General features: G+C 42.1%; 1 long non-coding RNA gene across 1 annotated transcript; it reads right to left on the bottom strand.

The window, feature by feature from the left end:
- Nucleotides 1-4,594: 4,594 nt before the first annotated feature.
- On the bottom strand, nt 4,595-19,940 carry LOC141582221 (uncharacterized). The gene is made up of 3 exons (XR_012515027.1): nt 19,912-19,940; nt 6,713-6,802; nt 4,595-5,077 (listed from the first exon to the last, which is right to left on the bottom strand). It is a non-coding gene; the product is annotated as an uncharacterized LOC141582221 (long non-coding RNA).
- Nucleotides 19,941-20,390: the final 450 nt, after the last annotated feature.

Here is a 20,390-nt window from a genome sequence, read left to right as displayed (position 1 = left end):
CTGGCCTCAAGTGATCCACCTACCTTGGCCTCCCAAAGTGCTGGAATTACAGGTGTGAGTCCCTGTACTGAGCCCTAACTCATTATGTGTGTAGTGACCCTATTTCCAAATCACGTCACATCCCCAGGTACAGCAGATGGAGGGGGCTTTTGGACTTCAACAGATACTTTGAGGGAAGGAAATTCTACCCCATAACAAAGCTCAAATAAGAAATTGTCAACCTAAATAATAAACAGGGAGAAGCTCTCTAAAACAGAAGAATATGTATTTGGACATAGGCTTTGCGGTGGGAAAGGAGTGCTATAGTAAATAAAGTGTGCATATTGAGGGAGGGAATGGAAGACAGAGATTTTGAAAGAAGAATTGAGGAGGATGACATAATTGTTTTGAGATAATTATCCTTGGCTACAAAGATCAATAGCAATGGTAGGCTTGGTATGGTGTGGCTCACTCCTGAAATCTCAGCACTTTGGGAGGCTGAGGTGGTTGGATCACCTGCACCCAGGAGTTCAAGACCAGACTGACCAACATAGTGAAACCCTGTCTTTACTAACGTCACAAAAATTAGCCGAAGCAGGAGAATCAATTAGGAGGTGGAGGTTGCAGTGAGCCTAGATCTCACCACTCCAGCCTAAGCAACAGAGCAAGACTCCATCTCACACACACACACACAAAAGTGGGTTTTGAATCTCCTCCTGGACATGGCTTTTCCTTCAAAAGAAATCTAGGCCAGGTGCGGTGGCTCAAACCTGTAATCTCAGCAGTTTGGGAGGCTGAGGAGGGTGGATCATGAGGTCAAGAGGTCGAGACCATCCTGGCCAACATGGAGAAACCTCTTCTCTACAAAAAATACAAAAATTTACTGGGTGTGGTGGTGTGTGCCTGTAGTCCCAGCTACTCAGGAGGCTGAGGCAGGAGGATCACTTGAACCCAGGGGGTGGAGGTTGCAGTGAGCCAAGATCAATCACGCCACTGCACTCCACCCTGGCAACAGAGCAAGATTCCATCTCAATGAAAAAAAAAAAAAAAAGAAAAATAAATCTAGAGATACTAGTTAGTTATTGCTGTATCACAAATTGCCCCTACACTTGGTGGGCCATTTATGTGAATTGTTGAAACAATTAACATTTATTATCTTACGGTTTTTGGTGGTTCAGGATCTGGGGGCAGCTTTGTTTGTTCAACATAGGGTCACTCATGAATAATTATTCATGTTCAGGCCTCTATTTGTGTGTGTGTGTGTGTGTGTGTGTGTGTGTGTGTGTGTGTGTGTGTGTGTTTTAAAAACAGGCTCTCAGACTCAAAGGTTGAATACAGTGGAGTGATCACAACTCACGGCAGCCTCAACCTCCCGGGCCCTAGCGATTCTCTGGCCTCAGCCTCCTGAGTAACTGGTACCAGAGTCCCCTGCCACCATGCCCAGCTAATTTTGGTTGCTTGGTTGTTTTTGTAGAGACAAGGTCTCCCTATATTGCACAAGCTGATCTTGAACTTCTAGGCATTTGAGTCTCTCTTTAGACCCCCTACAATGAAACACCTGTCATCCAGAACTCAATTAACAAATCTCTTCTCGGCTGGGTGCGGGGGCTCCTATCTGTAACCCCAGCACTTTGGGAGGCTGAGGTGAGCATATCACGACGTCAGGAGTTCAAGACCAGCCTGGTCAAGATGGTGAAACCCCATCTCTACTTAAAATACAAAAACAATAGCAGGATGGGTGGCAGGTGCCTGAATCCCAGCTAGTTGGGAGGCTGAGGCAGAAAATCACTTGATCCCAGAAGGCAGAGGTTGCAGCAGGCTGAGATGGCGTCACTGCACTCCAGCCTGGCCAACAGAGCGAGACTCCATCTCAAAAAAATAAAAAATAAAAAATAAAAACTTCCCAGTGATGCTTCTCTTATGTATTTATTATTTTGAGTTTTATTTTTTTATTTTATTATTTTTTTCCAGGAGCACATGCACTTTATTGAACCACTGTAGTAAAGTGTGTGAGGGTAAAGGGTTGATACAGGATGGGCTGGGGACAGGGCGAGTGATGGAATCTGGATACCAGGGAGACAGACAGGTCACGAGCAGAGCCCCTGGCCCGGGTCATTCCTCTGGGTCTACCGATAGGCTTGCAGAATCAGGATTGGGATGATGATCATCAGAATGGTCATGATGATGCCCAAAATCAGGGCCCAGATGTTCAGGCACTTGGCGGTGGAGGTGTAGGCCTGGTCCCCGGTCAGGTCGCCAACCATCTTCCTGTCCCCTTCATGGAGTAGGCGAATGCTAGGAAGCCCCAGGCAGCAGGAATTCACGAAGAGGGTGTCGAACAGGGACCAGACGACATGGTCAGGCATGGAAGTCTCGCTTCAGATTTGGATCACAGTGGATGTCGGGGGTGCAGGGTTGTGGGGCACCCCCAGCGCAGCCACCTCATGCTCCTCCTTCAGCATCTCATAGTTTGGGGGATGGTGGGTGCCGACAGGAGCGAAGAAGGTTTGGACAGTGTGGTTCGTGGTGTCCGGGAAGACCGGCCGTGGTGGGGTTGCTGGGATGCTTCTCCGAGTTTTATTTCTTGAGACAGGGTCTTGCCCTTTCACCCAAACTGGAGTACAGTGGTGAGATCTCAGTTCACCGCAACCTCTGTCTCCTGGGTTCAAGCAATTCTCCTGCCTCAGACTCCTGTGTAGCTGAGATTACAGGTGCCTGCCACCACACCCGGCCAATTTTTGTAGTTTGGTTTAGTAGAGACAGGGTTTTGCCATGTTGGCCAGACTGATCTCAAACTCCTGACCTCAGGTGATCCACCTGCCTTGGCCTCCCAAAGTACTGAGATGACAGTTGTGAGCCACTTCGCACAACCAACACTTGTGTAATTTCAATCACTCCGTCTCTCCCGAGGTTTCCTAACCCATCCCCCTGTGATAGTTTCTTGTTTGTTTCCTTCTTTCCTGTCTATTCGGGACATGCTCTGTACATTATTGCTAGAAGGAGATGACCGAGTGAGTGGTACTTTAACCTATCCAGCTGCATGCTTTTGGGTGTTTGTTTTCCTTGGATTCTTCAGTTGGCTTTGCCCCTGTGGCATGCCTGGGCCTGATGGGGCCCTGCACTTCCTCTGAGCACTTGCTTTCATCAAGTCCAGGCACGGTAGCTCACACCTGCAGGACCAGCACCCTGGAGACTGTGGCAGAAGGCTCACTTCAGCCCAGGAGTTTGAGACCAGACTGGGCAACATAGCAAGACCCCATCTCCACAGAAAACAGAAAAGAAGGAAGGAAGAAAGGAGAAAAGGAAGGAAGGAAGGGAAGGGGGGGAGGAGAGAAAGAAGGAAGAAAAAATTTTTTTGAGATGGAGTCTTGCTTTGTCACTCAGGCTGGAGTGCAGTGTGACATGATCTCTGCTCACCACAACCTCCACCTCCTGGAATCAAGTGATTCTCCTGCCTCAGCCTCCAGACTAGCTGGGATTACAGGTGCCCGCCACCACACCCAGCTAATTTTTTGTATTTTTAGTAGAGATTGGTTTTCACCATGTTGGTCAGGCTGTTCTTGAACTCCTGACCTTGTGATCTGCCTGCCTCGGCCTCCCAAAGTGCTGGGATTACAGGCACGAGCCACCACACCTGGAAGGATTGGGGTCTTTTGAAGGTCAAGCTATGGATCCTCATTTACATTTTACCTTGCAAGGATTATCCCAGCAGGGTTCACTGGCACATACCTGTAATCCCAGAATGCTCCAAGTCTGACGTGGGCAGGTCACCTGAGGTTGGAAGTTTGAGACCAGCCTGGACAACATGGTGAAACCCCCTCTCCACTAAAAACACAAAAAATTAGCTGGGTGTGGTGGTGGGCACCTGTAATCCCAGGTAGTCTGGAGGCTGAGGCAGGAGAATCACTTGATTCCAGGAGGTGGAGGTTGTGGTGAAACTCCCTCTCCACTAAAAATACAAAACTTACCCCGCTGTTGTGGTGCACATCTGTAATCGAAGCTCCTTGGGAGGCTGAGGCAGAAGAATTACTTGAACCTAGGAAGACTCCATAAGAAAGAGAGGGAGGGAGGCAGAGAGTGAGAAGAGAGAGAGAGAGAGAGAGAGAGAGAGAGAGAGAGAGAGAGAGAGAGGCAGGGAGGGAGGGGGAGAGAGAGTGTGAGAGAGAGAGAGAGAGAGAGAGAGAGAAGGGGAATGAAAGAAGTGAAAAAGAGGGCAGCGCACCATGGCTCACATCGAAAACCCCCACATTTTGGGAGACTTAGGTGGAAGAATAACTAGAGCCCAGGAGTTTGAGACCAGCCCTAGCAACACAGCCAGTTCCCGTGTGTACTAAAATGTAAAAACAATTCAAAAGTTCGCCAGGAATCGTGACATCAGGCGCCTGTAGTCCTAGTTTTTTTGGAGCCCGAGGTGGGAGGATTGCCTGAGGTCGGAAAGTGGAGGCTGCCACGGACCTTGGCCAGACCAATGCACTGCAGCCTGTTGCGTGGGCTGGTCTCGAACTCCTTGGCTCTAGCAAAGTACCCGCCTCACCTCTGAACTTGCACCCACCATATTCATCTCTCCCGGAGGTGTCGTTTAACTTTGTAAGTTGAATGCACACATTGACAACCATTCTGTGGGATAGCTACGTTTTTGTTTTAGAGTCAGATATTTCTCTTTACATCCTGTACTCCCATCCACTCTGGAATGTCCAAAGGCAGATTTTAGAAGAAATGTGTTTCTAACTGGCAGAATCTAAACATAGTTGCAACTTCCTAAAAGGACCAACAAACAGCAGATCAGTTTGTAAGAAGCGGGTCTTCTGTGTTTTAAATGCATTCTTACCGCTAACACTTATATGCCAGTATAGGGCTGGAAATCACTGTTTCTACATTTTACAAAGAAAGGGTTTCTGAACTGGTGAAATACAAATCAGTTTAACTCTGTAAGTTGAATGCACACGTTGACAACTATTCTGCTGGATAGCTCTGTTTTGGTTTTAAAACCAGATATTTCTCTTTACATCCTGTACTCCCATCCACTCTGGAATGTCCAAAGGCAGCTTTTCGAAGAAAGTCTTTGGAACTGGCTGAATCTAAACATAGTTGCAACTTCCTAAAAGGAATCAACACACAGCGGATCAGTTTGTAAAAAGCGGGTCTTCTGTGTTTTAAACGCATTCTTACTGTTAACTGTTATATGCCACCATAGGGCTGGAAATGACTGTTTCTACATTCTCCAAAGAAAGGGTTTCTGAACTGCTGAAATACAAATCAGTTTAACTCTGTAAGTTGAATGAACACATTGACAACCATTCTGCTAGATGTCTCCATTTTTGTTTTAGAGCCAGATATTATTCACAACAGCCTGTACCCCCATCCACTCTGGAATGTCCAAAGCAGCCTTTAGAAAAAACGAGTTTCTAACACGCTGAATCTAAACATAGATGCAACTTCCTAAAAGGAACCAACGCACAGCAGATCAGTTTATAGGAAGCGGGTCTTCTGTGTTTTAAATGCATTCTTACTGCTAACTCTTATAGGCCACTATAGGGCTGGAAATGATTGTTTCTACATTCTACAAAGAAATGGTTTCTGAACGGCTGCAAACACATATCAGTTTAACTCTGTAAGTTGAATGCACACATTAACAACCATTCTGCTAGATGGCTCCGTTTTTGTTTTAGAGCCAGATATTTTTCACAACAGCCTGTACTCCCATCCACTCTGGAATGTCCAAACGCAGCCTTTAGAAGAAACGTGTTTCTTTCTTTCTTTCTTTCTTTCTTTTTTTTTTTTTTTTTTTTTTTTTTTTTGAGATGGAGTTTCGCTCTTGTTACCCAGGCTGGAGTGCAACAGCGCGATCTAGGCTCACCATAACCTCCGTCTCCTGAGTTCAGGCAATTCTCCTGTCTCAGCCTCCTGAGTAGCTGGGATTACAGGCATGCGCCACCATGCCCAGCTATTTTTCTTTTTTTTTGTATTTTTAGTAGAGAAAGGGTTTCACCACGTTGACCAAGATGGTCTGGATCTCTTGACTTCGTGATCCGCCCGCCTCGGCCTCCCAAAATGCTGGGATTACAGGCTTGAGCCACCGTGCCAAGCCAGAAGGAACGTGTTTCTAACATGCTGAATCTAAACATAGATGCCACTTCCTAAAAGGAATCAACACAGAGCCGGTCAGTTTGTAAGAAGCCGGTCTTCTGTGTTTTAAACGCATTCTTACTCCTAACTCTTATAAACCACTATAGGGCTATAATTGACTGTTTCTACATTCTGCAAATAAAGGGTTTCTGAACTGCTACAAACACACATCAGTTCAAATCTGTAAGTTGAATGCACACATCGAAAACCATTCTGCTAGATAACTCCGTTTTTGTTTTAGAGACAGATATTTCTCCTTACAGCCTGTACTCCCATCCACTCTGGAATGTCCGAACGCAGCTTTTAGAAGAAACGTGTTACTAACTCACTGAATCTAAATAGAGATGCAACTTCCTAAAGGGAACCAACGCACAGCAGATCAGTTTATGGGAAGTGGGTCTTCTGTGTTTTAAACGCATTCTTACTGCTAACTCTGATATGCCACTATAGGGCTGGAAATGACTGTTTCTACATTCTAAAAAGAAAGGGTTTCTGAACCGCTGCAAACACACATCAGTTTAACTCCGTAAGTTGAAAGCAGACATTGACAACCATTCTGCTAGATAGCTCTGTTATTGTTTTAGAGCCAGATATTTCTCATTACAACCTGTACTCTCATCCACTCTGTAATGTCCAAACGCAGCTCTTAGAAGAAAAGTGTTTCTAACTCGCTGAATCCAAACATGGTTGCAACTTCCTAAAAGGAACCAAAACACAGCGGATCAGTTTGTAAGAAACGGGTCTTCTGTGTTTTATATGCATTCTTACTGCTAACTGTTATATGCAAGCATAGGGTTCGAAATGACTGTTTCAAAATTCTACAAAGAAAGGGTTTCTGAGCTGGTGAAATACAAATCAGTTTAACTCTGTAAGCTGAATGCACACATTGACAATCATTCTGCTGGATAGCTTTGTTTTTGTTTTATAGCCAGATATTTTTGTTTACATAATGTACACCCATCCACTCTGGAACGTCCAAAGGCACCTTTTAGGAGAAACGTGTTTCTAACTGGCTGAATCTCAACATAGTTGCAATTTCTTACAAGGAACCAACACAAACCAGATCAGTTTGTAAGAATCGGGTCTTCTGTGTTTTAAACACATTCTTACTGTTAACTCTTATATGCCACTATAGGGCTGGAAATGACTGTTTCTGCATTCTCCAAAGAAAGGATTTCTGAACTGCTGAAATACAAATCAGTTTAACTCTGTAAGTTGAATGCACACATCGACAACCATTCTGCTGGAAAGCCCAGTTATTGTTTTAGGGCCAGATATTTCTCTTTACATCCTGTACTCCCACCCACTCGGGAATGTCCAAACGCAGCTTGTAGAGGAAAAGTGTTTCTAACTTGCTGAATCTAAACATAGATGCAACTTCCTAAAAGGAACCAACACACAGCAGATCAGTTTGTCAGAAGCTGGTCTGCTGTGTTTTAAATGCATTCTTAGTGCTAACTCTTATATGCCACTATAGGGCTGGAAATGACTGTTTCTACATTCTCCAAAGAAAGGGTTTCTGAACTGCTGGAAACAAACATCAGTTTAAATCTGTAAGTTTAATGCACACATCGAAAAGCATTCTGCTGGATAACTCCGTTTTTGTTTTAGAGTCTGATATTTCTCTTTACATCCTGTACTCCCATCCACTCTGGAATATCCAAACCTAGATTTAGAAGAAATGTGTTTCTAACTGGCAGAATCTAAACATAGTTGCAACTTCCTAAAAGGAACCAACACACAGTGGATCAGTTTGTAAGTAGGGGATCTTCTGTGTTTTTAACGCATTCTTACTGCTAACTCTTATATGCCAGTATAGGGCTGGAAATTACTGTTTCTACATTCTCCAAAAAAAGGGTTTTTTTTTTTTTTTAAAAAAAAGGGTTTTGAACTGCTTAAAAACAAATCAGTTTAACTCTGTAAGTTAAATGCACAGGTTGACAACCATTCTGTTGGATAGCTGCGTTTTTGTTTTAGAGCCAGATATTTCTCTTTACATCCTGGACCCCCATCCTCTCTGGAATGTCCAAAGGCAGGTTTTAGAAGAAATGTGTTTCTAACTCGCTGAATCTAAACATAGTTGCAACTTCGTAAAGGCACCAACACACAGCAGATCAGTTTGTAAGAAGCGGGTCTTCTGTATTTTAAATGCATCCTTACTGCAAACTCTGATACGTCACTATAGGGCTGGAAATGACTGTTTCTGCATTCTCCAAAGAAATGGTTTCTGAACTGTTGAAATACAAATCAGTTTAACACTGTAAGTTGAATGCAGACATTGACAACCATTCTGCTGGATAGCCCATTATTGTTTTAGGGCCAGATATTTCTCTTTACATCCTGTACTCCCATCCACTCGGGAATGTCCAAACGCAGCTTGTAGAAGAAACGTGTTTCTAAATCGCAGAATCTAAACATAGATGCAACTTTCTAAAATGAACCAACACACAGCAGATCAGTCTGTCAGAAGCTGGTCTGCTGTGTTTTAAACGCATTCTTAGTGCTAACTCTTATATGCCACTATAGGGCTGGAAATGTCTGTTTCTAAATTCTCCAAAGAAAGGGTTTCTGAACTGCTGGAAACAAACATCAGTTTAAATCTGTAAGTTTAATGCACACAATGAAAAGCATTCTGCTGGATACCTCCGTTTTTGTTTTAGAGTCTGATATTTCTCTTTACATCCTGTACTCCCATCCACTCTGGAATGTCCAAACCTAGCTTTTAGAAGAAATGTGTTTCTAACTGGCAGAATCTAAACATAGTTGCAACTTCCTAAAAGGAACCAAAACAGCGGATCAGTTTGTAAGTAGGGGGTCTTCTGTGTTTTAAACGCATTCTTACTGCTAACTCTTATATGCCAGTATAGGGCTGGAAATGACTGTTTCTACATTCTTAAAAGAAAGGGTTTCTGAACTGGTGAAATACCAATCAGTTTTACTCTGTAAGTTGTATGCACACATTGACAACCATTCTGTTGGATAGCTGCATTTTTGTTTTAGAGCCAGATATTTCTCTTTACATCCTGTACTCCCATCCACTCTGGAATGTCCAAAGGCAACTTTTAGAAGAAATGTGTTTCTAACTCGCTGAATCTAAACAAAGTTGCAACTTCTTAAAGGAACCAACACACAGCAGATCAGTTTGTAAGAACCGGGTCTTCTCTATTTTAAACGCATTCTTACTGCTAACTCTGATATTCCACTATAGGGCTGGAAATGACTGTTTCTACATTCTCCAAAGAAATGGTTTCTGAACTGCTGCAAACAAACATCAGTTTAACTCTGGAAGTTGAATGCACACATTGACAACCATTCTGCTAGATAGCTCCGTTTTGGTTTTAGAGCCAGATATTTCTCATTACAGCCTGTATTCCCATCCACTCTGGAATGTCCAAACGCAACCTTTAGAAGAAACGTGTTTCCAACTCGCTGAATCTAAACATAGATGCAACTTCCTAAAAGGAACCAACACAAAGCAGATCAGTTTTTAAGTAGCGGGTCTTCTGTGTTATAAAAGCATTCTTACTGCTAACTCTCATGTACCACTCTAGGGCTATAATTGACTGTTTCTACATTCTCCAAATAACGGGTTTCTGAACTACTGCAAACACACATCAGTTCAAATTTGTAAGTTTAATGCACACATCAACAACCATTCTGCTAGATAGCTCCGTGTTAGTCTTAGAGCCAGATATTTCTCATTACAGCTGATATTCCCATCCACTCAGGAATGTCCAAACGCAGCTTGTAGAAGAAATGTGTTTCTAACTCGCTGAATCTAAACATAGATGCAACTTTCTAAAAGGAACCAACACACAGCAGATCAGTTTGTCAGAAGCTGGTCTGCTGTGTTTTAAACGCATTCTTAGTGCTAACTTTTATATGCCACTATAGGGCTGGAAATGACTGTTTCTACATTCTCCAAAGAAAGGGTTTCTGAACTGCTGCAAACACACATCAGTTCAAATTTGTAAGTTTAATGCACACATGGACAATCATTCTGTTAGATAGCTCCTTTGTTTATTTTAGGGCCAGATATTTATCAATACAGCCTATACTCCCATCCACTCTGGAATGTCCAAATGCAGCTTTTAGAAGAAATGCGTTTATAGCTCGTTGAATCTAAACATAGTTGCAACTTCCTAAAAGGAACCAACACACAGCAGATCGGTTTGTAAGAAGCGGGTCTTCTGTGTTTTAAAGGCATTCTTACTGTTAACTCTAATATGCCACTATAGGGCTGGAAATGACAGTTTCTACATCCTCCAAAGAAAGAGTTTCTGAACTGCTGAAATACAAATCAGTTTAACTCTGTAAGCTGAATGCACACGTAGACAAACATTCTGTTGGATAGCTCTGTTTTTGTTTTAGAGCCAGATATTTCTCTTTACATCCTGTACTCCCATCCACTCTGGAATGTCCAAAGGCAGCTTTTAGAAGAAATGTGTTTCTAACTCGCTGAATCTAAACATAGTTGCAACTTCGTAAAGGAACCAACACACAGCAGATCAGTTTGTAAGAAGCGGGTCTTGTGTGTTTTAAACGCGTTCTTTTTTATTTATTTATTTATTTATTTTTGCATAATATACATCATTGTATTTAATTTTAGAAAATACCATTATCCAGATTTGACAAATGAAGATTCTAAGGCTTTCCAGGATTGGATTATTTTTCCAAAGGGATAGTCTCAGGACTTACCCAGGTGATTTTAGTTTTTTTTTTTTTTTAATTGCATTTTAGGTTTTGGGGTACATGTGATGAACATGCAAGATTGTTGCATTGGTACACACATGGCAGTGTGGTTTGCTGCCTTCCGTTCCCTCACCTGTATCTGTCATTTCTCCCCATGCTATCTCTTCCAACTTCCCCTCCCCTCTGCCCCTCCCCCATTTTCCCCCAACGGACCCCAGTGTGTAGTGCTCCCCTGCCTGTGTCCATGTTTTCTCATTGGTCAACACCCGCCAATGAGTGAGAATATACGGTGTTTGATTTTCTGCTCTTGTGTCAGTTTGCTGAGAATGATGGTTTCCAGGTTCATCCATGTCCCTACAAAGGACACGAACGCATCGTTTTTGATGGCTGTGTAATATTCCATGGTGTATATGTAGCACATTTTCCCTATCCAGTCTATCATCATTGGGCATTTGGGTTGGTTCCAGGTCTTTGCTATTGTAAACAGTGCTGCAGTGAACATTCGTGTGCACATGTCCTTGTAGTAGAATGATTTATAATCCTTTGGATATATACCCAGTAATGGGATTGCTGGGTCAAATGGGATTTCTATTTTTAGGTCATTGAGGAATCGCCACACTGTCTTCCACAATGGTTGAATTAATTTACATTCCCACCAATGTAAAAGTGTAAAAGTGTTCCTATTTCTCCACATCCTCTCCAGCATCTGTTGTTTCCCTATTTTTTAATGATCGCCATTCTAACTGGTGTGAGATGGTATCTCAATGTGGTTTTGATTTGCATTTCTCTGATGACCAGTGATGATGAGCATTTTTTCCTATGTTTGTTGGCCTCCTGTATGTCTTCTTTTGTAAAGTATCTGTTCATATCCTTCGCCCATTTTTGAATGGGCTTGTTTGTTTTTTTCTTGTAGATCTGCTTTAGTTCTTTGTAAATTCTGGTTATCAGCCCCTTGTCAGATGGGTAGGCTGCAAAAATTTTTTCCCATTCTGTTGGTTGCTGATTCACTCTACTGACTGTTATTTTTGCCGTGCAGAAGCTGTGGAGGTTGATTAGGCCCCATTTGTCTATTTTGGCTTTTGTTGTCATTGCTTTTGGCGTTTTGGTCATGAAGTCCTTGCCTACACCTATGTCCTGAATGGTTTTGCCTAGATTTTCTCCTAAGGTTTTTATGGTATTAGGTCTGATGTTTAAGTCTTTAATCCATCTGGAGTTAATTTTGGTGTAAGGTGTCAGGAAGGGGTCCTGTTTCTGCTTTCTGCACGTGGCTAGCCAGTTTTCCCAGCACCATTTATTAAACAGGGAGTCCTTTCCCCATTGCTTCTTTTTGTCAGGTATTTCCAAGATGAGATGGTTGTGGGTATGTTGTATTTCCTCTGAGGCCTCTGTTCTGTTCCATTGGTCTATATCTCTGTTTTGGCACCAGTACCATGCTGTTTTGATTACTGTAGCCTTGTAGTATAGTTTGAAATCCGGTAGTTTGATGTCTCCTGCTTTGTTCTTTTTGCTTAGAATTGACTTGGCTATCTGGGCTCTCTTTTGGTTCCATATGAAGTTTAAGGTGTTTTTTTCCAGTTCTGTGAAGAAGGTCATTGGTAGCTTGATGGGAATAGCGTTGAATCTGTAAATTACTTTAGGCAGTATGGCCATTTTCACGATGTTGATTCTTCCTAACCATGAACCTGGAATGTTTCTCCATCTGTTTGTATCCTCTCTTATTTCGTTGAGCAATGGCTTGTAGTTCTCCTTGAAGAGGTCCTTTACGTTCCTTGTTAGTTGTATTCCTAGGTAATTTATTCTCTTTGTAGCAATTGTGAATGGCAGTTCGTTCTTGATTTGACTCTCTTGAAGTCTATTACTGGTGTATAGGAATGCTTGTGATTTTTGCACGTTGATTTTGTATCCTGAGACTTTGCTGAAGTTGTTTATCAGTTTCAGGAGATGTTAGGCTGAGATGATGGGGTCTTCCAGATATACAATCATGTCATCTGCAAAAAGAGACAATTTGATTTCCTCCTTTCCAATTTGGATACCCTTTATTTATTTATCTTGCCTGATTGCTCTGGATAGAACTTCCAGTACTACATTGAATAGGAGTGGTGAGAGAGGGCATCCTTGTCTAGTGCCAGATTTCAAAGGGAATGCTTCCAGTTTTTGCCCATTCAGTATGATATTGGCTGTTGGTTTGTCGTAAATAGCTTTTATTGTTTTGAGATACGTTCCGTCAATACCCAGTTTATTGAGGGTTTTTAGCATAAAGGGTTGTTGAATTTTGTCAAAAGCCTTCTCTGCATCAATCGAGATAATCATGTGGTTTTTGTCTTTGGTTCTTTTTATGTGGTGAATTGCGTTTATGGACTTGCCTATGTTGAACCAGCCTTGCATCCCCGGGATGAATCCTACTTGATCATGGTGGATGAGCTTTTTGATATGCTGTTGCAATCGGTTTGCCAGTATTTTATTGAAGATTTTTGCATCTATGTTCATCATGGATATTGGCCTGAAATTTTCTTTTCTTGTTGAGTCTCTGCCGGGTTTTGGTATCAGGATGATGTTTGTCTCGTAAAATGATTTGGGAAGGATTCCCTCTTTTTGGATTGTCTGGAATAGTTTCAGAAGGAATGGTATCAGCTCCTCTTTGTATGTCTGGTAGGATTCAGCTGTGAACCCATCTGGACCTGGGCTTTTTTTGGGTGGTAGGCTCTTTACTGCTGCCTCGACTTCAGATCATGTTATTGGTCTATTCAGGGTTTCAGCTTCTTCCGGGTTTGGGCTTGGGAGGTTGCAGGTGTCCAGGAATTTATCCATTTCTTCCAGGTTTACTAGTTTATGTGCATAGAGTTGTTTGTAATAATCTCTGATGATGGTTTGGATTTCTGTGGAATCTGTGGTGATATCACCTTTATCGTTTTTTATTGCATCAATTAGGTTATTCTCTCTTTTCTTTTTTATTAATCTGGCTAGTGGTCTGTCTATTTTGTTGATCTTTTCAAAAAACCAGCTCCTGGATATATTGATTTTTTGAAGAGTTTTTTGTGTCTCTATTTCCTTCAGTTCTGCTCTGATCTTAGTTATTTCCTGTCTTCTTCTAGGTTTTGAGTTTTTTTGATCTTGCTCCTCTAGCTCTTTCAATTTTGATGATATGGTGTCAATTTTCGATCTCTCCTTTCTACTCATGTGTGCACTCATTGCTATATATTTTCCTCTAGAGACTGCTTTAAATGTGTCCCATATATTCTGGTATGTTGTGTCTTCGTTCTCATTGGTTTCGAAGAACATCTTTATTTCTGCCTTCATTTCATTGTTTATCCAGTCAACATTCAAGAGCAAGTTGTTCAGTTTCCATGAAGCTTTGCGGTTCTGAGTTAGTTTCTGCATTCTGAGTTCTAACTTGATTGCACTGTGGTCTGAGAGACTGTTTGTTATGATTTATGTTCTTTTGCATTTGCTAAGGAACGATTTATTGCCAATTATGTGGTCATTTTTAGAGTAGGTGTGATGTGGTGCTGAGAAGAATTTATATTCTGTGGATTTGGGGTGGAGAGTTCTGTAAATGTCTATTAGGTTTGCTTGTTCCAGGTCTATATTCAGGTCCTGGATATCCTTGTTGATTTTCTGTGTGGTTGATCTTTCTAATATTGACAGTGGGGTGTTAAAGTCTCCCACTATTATTGTGTGGGAGTCTAAGTCTCTTTGTAAGTCATTAAGAACTTGCCTTATGTATCCGGGTGCTCCTGTATTGGGTGCGTATATATTTAGGATCGTTAGCTCTTCTTGTTGCAGTGATCCTTTTACCATTATGTAATGTCCTTCTTTGTCTCTTTTGATATTTGTTGCTTTAAAGTCTATTTTATCAGAAATGAATATTGCAACTCCTGCCTTTTTTTGCTCTCCATTTGCTTGGTAGATCTTCCTCCATCCCTTTATTTTGAGCCTTTGTGTATCCTTGCATGTAAGATGGGTTTCCTGGATACAGCACACTGATGGGTTTTGGCTTTTTATCCGATTTACCAGTCTGTGTCTTTTGATTGGGGCATTTAGTCCATTGACATTTTAGGGATATTATTGTTACGTGTGAATTTGATACTGTCATTTTGATGCTACCTGGCTGTTTTGTTGGTTAGTTGATGCAGATTCTTGATTGTGTTGATGCTCTTTTACCATTTGGTGTGTTTTTGGAGTGGCTGGTACTGGTTGTTCCTTTATATGTGTAGAGCCTCTTTCAGGAGTTCTTGTAGGGCAGGTTTGGTGGTGATGAAATCTCTGAGTACTTGCTTGTTCACAAAGGATTTTATTTTTCTTTCACTTATGAAGCTTAATTTGGCTGGATTGGAGATTCTGGGTTGAAAGTTCTTTTCTTTAAGGATGTTGAATATTGGCCCCCAATCTCTTCTGGCTTGTAGGGTTTCTGCTGAGAGATCTGCTGTGAGTCTAATGGGCTTCCCTTTGTGGGTAACCCGACCTTTCTCTCTGGCTGCCCTTAGCATTTTCTCTTTCATTTCAACCCTAGTGAATCTGACGATTCTGTGCCTTGGGGTTGCTCTTCTTGAGGAATATCTTTGTGGTGTTCTCTGTATTTCCTGGATTGGAATATTGGTCTGCCTTGCTAGGTTGGGGAAGTTTTCCTGGATAATATCCTGAAGAGTATTTTCCAGCTTAGATTCATTCTCTTCATCACATTCAGGTACACCTATCAGACGTAGATTAGGTCTTTTCACATAGTCCCACATTTCTTGAAGATTTTGCTCATTCCTTTTTGTGCTTTTTTCTCTGCTCTTGTCTTCTCTTTTTATTTCATTGAGTTGATCTTCGACCTCTGATATCCTTTCTTCTGCTTGGTCAATTCGGCTGTTGAAGCTTGTGCATGCTACACGAAGTTCCCGTGTTGTGTTTTTCAGCTCCATCAATTCACTTATACTCCTCTCTATGCTGTCCATTCTCGTCAGCATTTCATCCAATCATTTTTCCAGTTTCCTATTTTCTTTGCGTTCAGTTAGAACATGTTCTTTTAGCTCACTGTAGTTTCTTACTACCCACCTTCTGAAGTCTGATTCTGTCATCTCACCACCCTCCTTCTCCATCCGGTCTGGTTCCCTTGCTGGTGAGGAGTTGTGATCCCTTTTAGGAGGAGAGGTGTTCTGGTTTCGTGAGTTTTCATCCTTTTTGCGCTTGTTTCTTCCCATGTATATGGGTTTATCCACCTGTTGTCTGTCTCTGTCCCAGGGAGTTGGAGCTTTATGTGTTTCCGTTGCACTACTGCCTTTTCTGATTTTTCTTTCAGGTCTGACCCAGCCAGCTAGCAGCACACCTTGCCACTGCCTGCCCACTGGGACTTTGCCAAGTTGCTGTGAGCTCCCCCCAGCCGCCCTGAGCTCTTCCCTGTAGTCCTTTTTATATGGGCATAGTTAGAACTGTCTGGGCAATGGTGGCCCCACCTCTGTTATGGCAGACTCTCTCTGTTGTGGCAAGTTGCCTCGGCAACAGCGGGTTGCCTCGGCAACGGCAGCCTGCCTCCGTATAGGTGGAGAGTCTCAGTAATGGCGGAAGCCCCTCCCCCACCGAGCCGGACTGTCCTGGTTCAGCTGTGCTTGGTTTGAAGGGCTCAACCCAGAGGGTTTAAAATTACTGTTTTTGTTGTTATTGGGGGTGGAGGGGTGAGACCAACTGAGCCAGATCACCTGGATCCCTGACTCAGAGTCTTTTCTTTTAAGTTGAACGACCCTGCGTTCTGGTCGCTTGTTGAAAAGGCGCCGGGATCTCCCATGCTGCGACTCACTTTGCCGGCTCAAACTGCGGTGCTGGCTCCTGGCGAATTTTTTGCCTAGGAATCTCCTGACCTGGCTGGCTGTTTGAGATGAATGGGCAACTCTGCCATCTCAGGGCTCTGCTCACCAGCTAAGAGGGCTCCCAGACCAGTGGGTTTTCTACGGAGAACCGCAGCAACAGGGAGTGGTCACAGCAGCCACACGGGCGAAATCAGCCTAGCGGAGGCCAAAACAGCAGCACCGGCTGGAACTGTGACGCTGAGGACCCCTCTGCCTGGGTATCTCCTGGTCTGTGGGCAATAAAAGTTCACCTGGAAATGCGGCGTCCACTCACCCTCTGCACTTTCACTGGGAGCTGACGTCCTGAGCTGTTCTTAGGCGGCCATCTTCTCAGCATTCCCGTTTTAAATGCATTCTTAACGTTAACTCTGATGTGCGAGTACACGGCAGGAAATGACTGTTCCTACATTCTCCAAAGAAAGGGTTTCTGAACTGCTGAAATACAAATCAGTTTCACTCTGGAAGTTGAATGCACACATTGACAACAATTCTGCTAGGTAGTTCTGTTTTTGTTTTAGAGCCAGATACTTCTCACTACAGCCTGTACTCCCATCCAGTCTGGAATGTCCAAATGCAGCTTTTAGAAGAAACGTGTTTCTAACTCGCCAAATCTAAATACAGATGCAACTACCAAAAGGAACCAACGCATAGTAGATCAGTTTGTAAGAACCGGGTCTGGTGTGTTTTAAACGCATTATTACTGCTAACTCTGATATGCCACTATAGGGCTGGAAATGACTGTTTCTACATTCTCCAAAGAAATGGTTTCTGAACTACTGCAAACACCCATCCGTTTAACTCTGTAAGTTGAATGCACATATTGATAACCATTCTGCTAGATAGCTCCGTTTTTGTTTTAGAGCAAGGTACTTCTCTTTACAGCCTGTACTCCCATCCACTCTGGAATGTCCAAACAAACCCTTTAGAAGAAACGTGTTTCTAACTCGCAGAATCTAAACATAGATGCAACTTCCTAAAAGGAACCAGCACAAAGCAGATAAGTTTTTAAGAAGCGGGTCTTCGGTGGTTTAAGCGCATTCTTACTGCTAACTCTTACATACCACTCTAGGGCTATAAATGACTGTGTCTACATTCTCCAAATAACGGGTTTCTGAACTGCTGCAAACACACATAAGTTCAAATTTGTAAGCTTAATGCACACATAGGACAACTATTCTGCTAGATAGCTCCGTTTTGGTTTTAGAGCCATATATTTCTCATTACAGTTGGTATTCCCATCCACTCAGGAATGTACAAACGCAGCTTGTAGAAGACACGTGTTTCTAACTCGCTGAATGTAAACATAGATGCAACTTTCTAAAAGGAACCAACGCACAGCAGATCAGTTTGTCCTAAGCAGGTCTGCTGTGTTTTAAACGCAATCTTAGTGCTAAATCTTAAATGCCACTAAAAGGCTGGAAATGATAGTTTCTACATTCTCCAAAGAAAGGGTTTCTGAACTCCTGAAATACAAATCAGTTTAACTCTGTAAGTTGAATGCATACAATGACAACCATTCTGCTAGATATCTCCTTTTTTGTTTTAAAGCCATATTTTTCACATTACAGCTAGAACTTTCTTTCACTCTGGAATGTCCAAATGCAGCTTTTGGAAGAAATGTGTTTCTAACTAGGTGAATCTAAACATAGATGCAACTTCCTAAAAGGAAACAACAAACAGCAGATCAGTTTGTAAGAAGCGGGTCTTCTTTGTTTTAAAGGCTTTCTTACTACTAACTCTTATATGCTATTATAGGGCTGGAAATGACTGTTTCTACATTCTCCAAAGAAAGGGTTTCTGAACAGCTTGAAACACGCATCAGATTAACTCTGTAGGTTGAATGCACACATTGACAACCATTCTGCTATATAGCTCCGTTTTAGTTTTAGAGCCAGATATTTCACATTGCAACCTGAACTCCCTTTCACTCTGGAATGTCCAAACGCAGGTTTTGGAAGAAACGTGTTTCTACCTCGCTGAATCTAAACACAGTTGGAACTTCCTAAAAGGAACCAGCACACATCACATCAGTTTTTAAGAAGCGGGTCTTCTGTGTTTTGAAGGCATTCTTACTGCTTACTCTTATATGCCACTATAGGGCTGGGAATGACTGTTTCTACATTCTCCAAAGAAAGGGTTCTGAACTGCTGCAAACACACATCAGTTTAACTCTGTACGTTGAATGCAAAAATTGACCAGCATTCTGCTAGATATTTCCATTTTTCTTTTAGAGCCAGATATTTCACATTAGAGCCAGAACTCCCTTTCATTCTGGAATAACCAAATGCAGCTTTTGGAAGAAAAGTGTTTCTAACTCGCTGAATCTAAACATAGTTGCAACTTCCTAAAAGGAAGCAACACACAGCAGATCAGTTTGAAAGAAGAGGGTCTTCTGTGTTTTAAAGGCATTCTTACTGCTCTCTCTTATATGCCACTATAGGGCTGGAAACGACTGTTTCTACTTTTTCCAAAGAAAGGGTTTCCGAACTGCTGCAAACACACATCAGTTTAACTCTTTACGTTGAATATACACATTGTCCAACACTGTGATAGATATCTCCTTTTTTGTTTTAAAGCCATATTTTTCACATTACAGCCTGAACTTTCTTTCACTCTGGTCCAAACGCAACTTTTGGAAGAAACGTGTTTCTACCTCACTGAATCTAAACATAGTTGCAACTTCCTAACAGGAAACAACACACAGCAGATCAGTTTGTAAGAAGCGGGTCTTCTGTGTTTTAAAGGCTTTCTTATTTCTAAGTCTTATATGCAATTATAGGGCTGGAAATGACTGTTCCTACATTCTCCAAAGAAAGTGTTTCTGAACTGCTGCAAACACACATTAGTTTAGCTCTGTAGGTTGTATGCACACATTGACAACCATTCTGCTATATAACTCCGTTTTTGTTTTAGAGCCAGATATTTCACATTGCAACCTGAACTCCCTTTCACTCTGGAATGTCCAAGCGTAGCTTTTGGAAGAAATGTGTTTCTAATTCGCTGAATCTAAACACAGATGCAATTTCCTAAAAGGAACCAACACACATCACATCAGTTTGTAGGAAGCGGGTCTTCTGTGTTTTAAAGGCATTCTTACTGCTAACTCTTATATGCCACTATAGCGTTGGAAATAACTGTTTCTACATTCTCCAATTAAAGGGTTTCCGAACTGCTGCAAACACACATCAGTTTAACTCTGTAAACTGAATACACTCATTGACAAACATTCTGCTAGATAGCTCCATTTTTGCTTTAGAGCTAGATATTTCACATTGCAGCCTGATCTCACTTTCACTCTGGAATGTCCAAACGCAGCTTTTGGAAGAAACGTGTATCTAACTCGCTGAATCTAAACATAGTTGCAACTTCTTAAAAGGAAACAACACATGGTAGTTCAGTTTGTAAGAAGCGGGTCTTCTGTGTTTTCAATGCATTCTTACTGCTAACTCTTACATGCCACTATAGGGCTGGAAATGACAGTTTCTACATTCTGCAAAGAAAGGGTTTCTGAACTGCTGCAAACACACATCATTTTAACACTTTAAGTTGAATATACACATTGACAACCATTCTGCTAGATATATCCTTTTTTGTTTTAGAGCCAGATATTTCACAGTACACCCTGAACTACATTTCACTCTGGAATGTCCAAACGCAGCTTTTGGAGGAAACCTGTTTATAACTCGCTGAAACTAAATATAGATGCAACTTCCAAAAAGGAACCAACACACAGGAGATCAGTTTGTAAGAAGCGGGTCTTCTGTGTTT

This window comes from Saimiri boliviensis, chromosome 19, assembly GCF_048565385.1.
Source record: "Saimiri boliviensis isolate mSaiBol1 chromosome 19, mSaiBol1.pri, whole genome shotgun sequence".
In the NCBI taxonomy this organism is placed as follows: domain Eukaryota; kingdom Metazoa; phylum Chordata; class Mammalia; order Primates; family Cebidae; genus Saimiri; species Saimiri boliviensis.
This window is presented reverse-complemented; position numbering and strand designations above follow the sequence as displayed.